An 8,164-nucleotide genomic window follows, 5' to 3' on the forward strand; every position below is an offset into this window, starting at 1 on the left:
AACATCAGTTCAGGCCGGGTTTTGCTGCCAAATCAATTTGTGACAAGTCTAGAAAAAAATATTGGTTTCTCAAAGTGTTGAAGATTTTGGAATACCAGATAGGAGATTATGAATCTGTAGTTATTATTATAATTCTGCTCTAAAATCTTTGCAATTCTGATTCTCCTATCTGTTGTTTCTTTTGGCCCTAACTCAAAAATCCTTATTTCATTGTGATTTTGTTATTTTTAACTGAGAAATCATCTTTCTCTCTTTTCTTTTACTTCTTATTTTTAAGTAATTTTATGCTTAGAGAAAAGTTGCACAAAATAGTAAGGAGAGTTTATGTAAAATTTTCATGTATTTTCCCCTAAAGTTAACATCTTGCATATCTAGAGGGCAATTACCTAATGCAGAAAATTAACACTTCACCAATACTATTAAATAATCTATAAGCCTTATTTAAATTATGCCGATTTTCCCACTAATGTCTTTCTTTTTTCTGATCGAGAATCGAATTCAGGACCCCAAACTGCATTCATTGTCATGTCATTTTGTTCTCTCTCCATTGATAGAAGTTCCTCAGTCTTTCTCTTTCATAATTTTGATGCTTTTGAAGAGTACTGATCTTTGAAGTACTGATCTCTTTGAAGAGGACTGATTTTTTAGCATGTCCTTCAATCTAAATTTGTTGGATGCTTTGTTGTGTTTATCTAGTGATGATCTTCCATTTTCATCATTCGTTCTACATTTATTAATTAGAATCCCATTGAAAATAAGAGCTAGGCTTACTTTCCTATTTATTTATTTATAGCATTGTATACTCATGGATATTTATTTTATTCCATAGGTTTTAAACCATTTTCATTATTTGTTTGGATGCACAGATTTGGCTCATTTTTTGTTACTATTCAAGTTGGCTCCTCTCTTTCAACATATTCCCGATTTCTTTCTTTCTTTTTCTCTTTTTTTAGCACTTCTTTACTTTCTGGCACTACAAGGTATTCCAAGTTCATCTTTTGTATTCTCTGCCCCAGTCCCAGAAAGAAACATTTTTTCAAAGATCCCTGGTTTCTTTTATTGGCAAACGGTATTTAGAAACAAAGATCTGGGGAGAGATCTTGTTTCTTGGAACTTTATCTAAGGAAATTATCTGAGGCCTGGGTGGCCTGCTTTAGAAAGTTTTTGTATTTGCTCCTGTTAGATGCCATGACTCTACCAGCCTTAAGCTACTTTATTGTTGCCTTTAAGTTTTTACATCATTCAGGTAGTTTGGTTTTACTGTGCACATCTAGGTGAGGGCTAGTTTATGGTTATTAATTATTAGGGGCAAGAAGGTTCAATACAGGAAATTGTCCTTATTGCCTTCTAGCAGTAGGGTAGACTGCTTTTTTTCTGGTTCAGTTTGCCATCAGGATTTATTCCTTTGGTGCTCTGGTCTCCAGGTAGACTCTTCAATTTGTCCAGATCCTAAAATTTTTCTCCCATTCTCTGATCCTTATGAAACCATGAGAATTGAAGTCCAAGTTCACTAGGTTTGGCAAATTCTCTTCAGGAGACAGCCAGGTTCAATGTTCAGCTTTTCTCTCTGTTCCTGATTTCATTTCACTTTTCGGCCTCTGAATATTTCTTACACACGTTCCAGCTCATCAAAGGTATTTGTAAAAATGTTTTGTACATTTAATTCAGCATTTTTAATTGTCAGTGGAAAGGTTGTTCATGTGACCTCATCCTCCAAGTTATAGGAATTGAATATACATTAAAAATTTAGCATGGATCATGAGGTCAGAAGATCAAGACCATCCTGCCTAACACGGTGAAACCCTGTCTCTACTAAAAATACAAAAAAAAAAAAAATTAGCCAGGCATGGTAGCGGGTACCTGTAGTCCCAGCTACTCGGGAGGCTGAGGCAAGAGAATGGCATGAACCCGGGACGCGAAGTTGCAGTGAGCCGAGATCGCACCACTGCACTCCAGCCTGGGCAACAGAGCAAGACTCCATCTCAAAAAAATAAATAATACATAAAATAAAATAAAATATTTAGATTTAATTCATTTTAATTCATTCTACAGACTTTCTGAGGGAGTGATCATAAGGTTCAATAACATGTTAAAGCTTTGTATAAACATTATTATAGTTCACTAATTTTTTATTTTAAACATTGCTTTAAAAGCAATGCAATATTTTATTTCACCTTCAATGGACGAGCGTAAGTATTAATGTATTTGCGAAGGGCCCTGGAATTCTCTAAGAATTCAGAGAAGGGAATAGTTTCTTAACCTCCCTGTGTGAGTCCTTCTCCATAGTTAGTATGCTTATCTGGAATGTCTGACACAGGAACAGCAAAGGGGGTGGGCTAAACTGACAACAGATATTCAACAAAGATTATTGAAAGGCGAAGTAAAAGGGAGGATATGTATTTTTCAAAGATCGTCACATAAAATCTCCCATCAAAACATACTGACAACTATGAGGCCTTCTGTGCTGTTGGGGATTGATGGAACCATGATGTATGATGCTATAAACATAGCAATCTGTTACCTGTTGACTTGCAGAGTTACATTGGCCTCATCAACATACCTGTGATGTCAGTTGTTTTGGAATTTCATTCTCTCAATTACTTTTTATAGCCTAATCCCTCTTTCCACTTTTCCTAGCTATATTGCTTTAAATTAGCTAAAACCGATTTACCTCTCTACTGTTGTTACTAATAGCTTTGATTCTTTTCACAATTCTTACTTTCTTGTAATGCCCATAATTTTAAAACTATTTTAGTTGACACATTTGCTGTTTCTTTTAATAAAGCTTAGAACAAGTTCTCAGTCAGTCAGAGTAGGAGAACAAAAAAAAAAAAAGAATCCTGAAAGTATCCTACCACAAGATATTTTAACTAACCCCATGAGAGTCCTGCTGGTAAAATTGTACACATACTGGTCATTGCTCATAGATAGCTCATAAAGCTTTCAGGCAAGGATATTCCTAATACACAAGCTCAAAGGAAATTGGAAAAGATGGTCCTCCAATTGCTAGATTTTCACTGCACTCATAATTCTTGAGGATCCATGTATTAAATAGCAGAATGGCAAAATAATTTTAAATTAACTAATATTCTCAATAGTTTTGACTTTTAATTTTTTATTAAAATGAATACAAATGTTTAAAATTCAAATAAAAGGTTAAAACATAAGTTTGCTTAGCTATGCTGTGACTATACTCACTCCTGTACTCTTAAAGACTTGATTTGTTTCTTCTCTACTTAATATGCTATTCAATTCACACAGAATATCTGTCACTTATTATAATAAGTAGTTTTAGCCTTTAGGACTAAGGCTGAGAATTTTAGGACTAAGGCTGAGAATTTTGTTAACTGCCAAGAGCATACGTTAGAGAAAATAGCTCAGTATCTGCTTTCTTTAAAAGAAAAAATTACTTTGTATACTCATTTAAAATGTTACTTATAACTTGTTACTAAAAATAACAATTATAATGTACTTACCATAACATTTATAAATATCTCTAGAGTTTTGTAATGTCATAAAAGCACCAAGAAGAATGATAAATAGGGTGGATCACCAAACAGTAAAGCAAAGCCAGAGACAATAAAACATATTGACAAAAATGCTGGCAATATTGCAAGAAGTGAAAGAAATAACAGTAGGAAAGAGTGATGGAAGTACTCAATGACGATGAAATATTTCTTTCTTATATTTCAGGAATGGGATGTAAAAAGATGAACAAACAAAAAGAAAAGATAATATTGCAAAACATCGTATTGTGCTTATACCCAAAGAAGCAAAGTTAAAATTAAATTTATAATCAATTATTTTATTGCATAAAGTTAATCACAATTTGGAAGGCCATTGTTTCTAAATTTTCTGTAAATTTTACTTTACTCACAACATGTAGGGTCCTGGTTTAGGCCTGGTAGAAGAGCTAAATGACATTATGCATTTCTTCTAAAAGCTCATGAACCTAGACATGTCCTAAAATTATAGGACAATATATGATTGATGCCAAATGTGAGTTAACAGTCAATAAGTAGTATATGGATGAGTAGTTCAGAATGAGGAAAAATCTTAAGGGCTAAAGTAGTGAGAAATTTTTGATGAAAGATGAGGAATATTGGGAGAGAGGTACAAGATTATAAAAGAGAAAAGGTGGGTTATTATTTCGGTAGGAAGAAAGATGTGGAAAGATGCAGAGGCGTGTGCAGAAGCAGCAAGATTAGTGTGTAGGTATCTGTGCAGAGGACCGGGAGAGACCAGATTAAAGTGACTTGCTCAAAGTAATAAATATTAACTCCAGAAACTGAAAACTTTTAATTCCAACTACATGAGGAACAATGATCTCTAAGTTCAAGTTACGTGCTTCTAAGTAAGTCAAGATTTGGTTTCTTCTTGGAGAAAGGGAAGAGATTTTTCAGTTTTGAGAATTGAAAGAAGAATGAATATGGAGATATACTTTGAAGGTCAAGTTAAAAAAAATGAGAAAGTAAGTTCCTTAAAGTAAGTAAAATAGGGTGAGAGTGGGTGGGCATGTGTTCATAGGTGGCTATGACAGGTGAAGAAAAACAATACTGGAATTCAAATAAGCAAGAGATTATTTTGTTAAATGAGCCTTTTATGGGAATGCTGAATTTACCAAGAATAGTAGATAGGAGAAATCATAGTAGAGAGAAAACTTGTGAATTAGGTGCTAGAGTGTTATAGACATTAAATCAAAATGTGAAATTTCCAGAAGTTTTCATTTCATGCAAATATATTTTTCATATTTAAGGCAAAGTTAGAGAAACATAAAAATATTTATAGTGCTATATTTATGTTTTTATTCCTTTAAAGATCTGTAGCTACCATGTTAAAACTGGGAAAGGATTATTATATATAATTTTACTCAAAATATATTTTAAAACAGGTTTGAAAGTCAAATTTTCATCCGTAAATTTACTACTGATAAGCATCCTAAGGCTTACCTGTTTAATACAAACAGAATTATAGGCTGATGAAATTTAATGATTCTACCATTTCTTAATTTTCATTTATTTTATGAGGACCTGGAAAAAAATTCAAAAATAGATAGTGTCACTATCACTGCCATTACTGCAATTTCTGGTAGTTCTCCTGTTAGCGCTATTCTAAATGTGGATGCTGCTGGCTCAATCTACGGATCCTGTCCACTGTCCAAATATTGTGCTAAGTGATTTATATCTCAAAAGTCTTTTAAAAGAGTTACCGGGCCGGACAACTCATGGCGGCGGCGGCGGCAGCTGCTTGGGCGCGGTGCGGTGGTGACTGAGCTACGAGCCTGGCGGGGGATGTGCGCCGAGCCTCGGCCCGGCCCGGCCCCTGCGTGCCTCCCAGGCTCCGCACCCCTGATGCTGCACGGGTGCTGAGCCTGCTCCGGCGGGGACGATGGTGAAGTATTTCCTGGGCCAGAGCGTGCTCCGGGGTTCCTGGGACCAAGTGTTCGCCGCCTTCTTGCAGCGGTACCGGACCTATAGCAAACATGTCTTGACGGAAGACATAGTACACCGGGAGGTGACCCCTGACCAGAAACTGCTGTCCCGGCGACTCCTGACCAAGACCAACAGGATGCCCCACTGGGCCGAGCGACTGTTTGCTGCCAATGTTGCTCACTCGGTGTACATCCTGGAGGACTCTATTGTGGACCCACAGAGTCAGACCATGACTACCTTCACCTGGAACATCAACCACGCCCGGCTGATGGTGGTGGAGGAACCATGTGTTTACTGTGTGAACTCTGACAACAGTGGCTGGACCGAAATCCGCCGGGAAGCCTGGGTCTCCTCTAGCTTATTTGGTGTCTCCAGAGCTGTCCAGGAATTTGGTCTTGCAACGTGACCAAGACTATGAAGGGTTTTGAATATATCTTGGCGAAGCTGCAAGGCGAGGCCCCTTCCAAAACACTTGTTGAGACAGCCAAGGAAGCCAAGGAGAAGGCAAAGGAGACGGCACTGGCAGCTACAGAGAAGGCCAAGGACCTCGCCAGCAAGGCGGCCACCAAGAAGCAGCAGCAGCACCAACAGTTTGTGTAGCCAGCCCACCACCACCACAGCACCCCAGACATCTAGGCTTAGCCCCTCTGCCCTCCCTCCATTGTACTTTATTATTAAAAATCAACTTCCAGCCCTGTCAAAAAAAAAAAAAAGAGTTACCATTATAATATTCATTGCTCTGATAAAGAAACTGAGGCTTAGGGAACTGAAATACTTTTTCTAAACTTATTGTTTGCATATTTAAATATTCTACACATTTTTTACTAATGTTTTTTCCGATTTATGTACAACTTCCTAAGAGAGGTGTGTTAAAATTTTCCACTGTCATGGTAAATTTTTGAATTTCTTCTCATGTTTTTGGCAAATTAAATTTTATTTTGTGACAATTTTGAAAGTTTATGGGAACTCTATCATTAATTCTATTGTTTACTTCTGTAAATATGCGATAATTCTTTTTATCTCATGATTATTTTTACCTTAAAATATTTTGTATTTGATATTAATGGAGTTATATCAGTTAGCGTTTGCCTTGATTCGATCATTTTACTTTTAGCCTTTCTTTTATTATGTTAATTATGTTAAAAGACATTTAGCTGGATAATTTTAAATTTTTATATTAATCTGAGGATCTCTTTTAATTGCTGACTTTAATCCATTTATATTTATCGTGATTACTGATAAAGTTTGTTTTATTTTTATTGTCATGGTGGTAGTTCTGTTAATTAGTGATATTGCTCTAAATTTTTTTCTTCCAGTTTCTTCCATCATTGAATTTTTTAAAAATCAAACATAAAACAAGGACAAACACTTAAAATAAGATGACTATTTTCTGGAAATATTTCTAAAGATATTTGGCCAAGAATATATAAAAGGAAGGCTGCTGTGGAAACTTTTTGCTCTCCTGGTACAATGTCATAGCTTTTCCTTTCTCTTTCTTCCTACTGGAATGCAGATGTTCTGGCTATAGCTGTAACAGCTATCTTGTAACCAAAAGAATAGCAGAGACATTGTTAGCCATGGGACAGAATTTAACAGCTTCCTCTTGTCTTCCTATTATATGAGAAAAATAATCTATTTTAAGTCACTGTACTTGGGTTATAAATGGAGTCAAATACAAAAAATATATATATATTTTTCTCTCTTAATTTCTAGTAGATGGTTATCCCACCCACCTTTCTTCTTTTGATTTTGAAATCGTACATTCATTTTTGATCCTTCAATTGTTATTCTTCAATTTTTAGAAAGCAATTGGCTTTACAGTGGGCTAAAACTACTTGACATCTCTACCCTTCTAAATAAATAATATAAAAGAATGCTTTTGTCTCAGTCACCCTCATCATTCTTTCCTATCTGCCAAATATAAAGTCTGATATTTTAGATTCAATTTATTTATACTGTTCAAATTAGTAACTGTTACTGTTATATTTATAATCAAAACATGTTTAGATTTCCCAATATTTTTACAAGTTTATTTTTATAATCTTCCTTCTTATTTTACTGTCTTCTTACTGAAATTTATCTAATAATTGTTCCTTCAGTTAGGTCTGCAAAATTTGATCTGTTTTGATCTTTGCTTGTTAATATATTTATTTAAGCTTCACATTTGAATAAGATTATGTCGAATTCTAACTTAAGATATATATTCCCTCAGCTCTTTGAAGATGTTATTGCATCGTCTTCTGACTTCCGTTATAGTTCTAAGAAATCTGCTCTCATCTGATTGTTCTTTTGTGTGTCTTTTTTCTGATTGCTTTTATTATATCTTCCTTGTCTTTGATTTTCTTTCTTCTGTTTCTTATCCTGACAGTGGCAGCAGCAGCACTCCACCCACCTCAGCAACTCAGGTTTGTTGGTTTCAATAATGGAAGCTGCTGCTGCCCAGCAACCTCAGCAGTCAGTCTCTAGCAGTACCAGTAGCAGGCAACACTTGTAGCGTGGATGTGGTGGCAACAACAATGGGAATGTGGGCTCCCAGATTTTTTAGTGTCCTCAGGAGTAGGAGCTGTTGGTTTCTTACAATATGGTTGTACTAGTGGTTCCAACAGCACAACAACAACAGCAACACTTAGGTAAGACCTAAGTGTTATCTTTTGCTCCTTTAGCTCTTCTAACACATTGTAAAAAATTCTGTATATTATATTCTTCTAATTGAAACAACTAGCGTATTTCTG

The 8,164-nt window shown here is 35.5% G+C and overlaps 1 pseudogene; it reads left to right on the forward strand.

Annotated features, from left to right (window-relative positions):
• The first annotated feature begins 5,233 nt into the window (after positions 1–5,233).
• On the forward strand, positions 5,234–6,123 carry LOC100450839 (PRELI domain-containing protein 1, mitochondrial-like; annotated as a pseudogene).
• Positions 6,124–8,164: the final 2,041 nt, after the last annotated feature.

This window comes from Pongo abelii, chromosome 5 (genome assembly GCF_028885655.2).
Source record: "Pongo abelii isolate AG06213 chromosome 5, NHGRI_mPonAbe1-v2.0_pri, whole genome shotgun sequence".
In the NCBI taxonomy this organism is placed as follows: Eukaryota; Metazoa; Chordata; class Mammalia; order Primates; family Hominidae; genus Pongo; species Pongo abelii.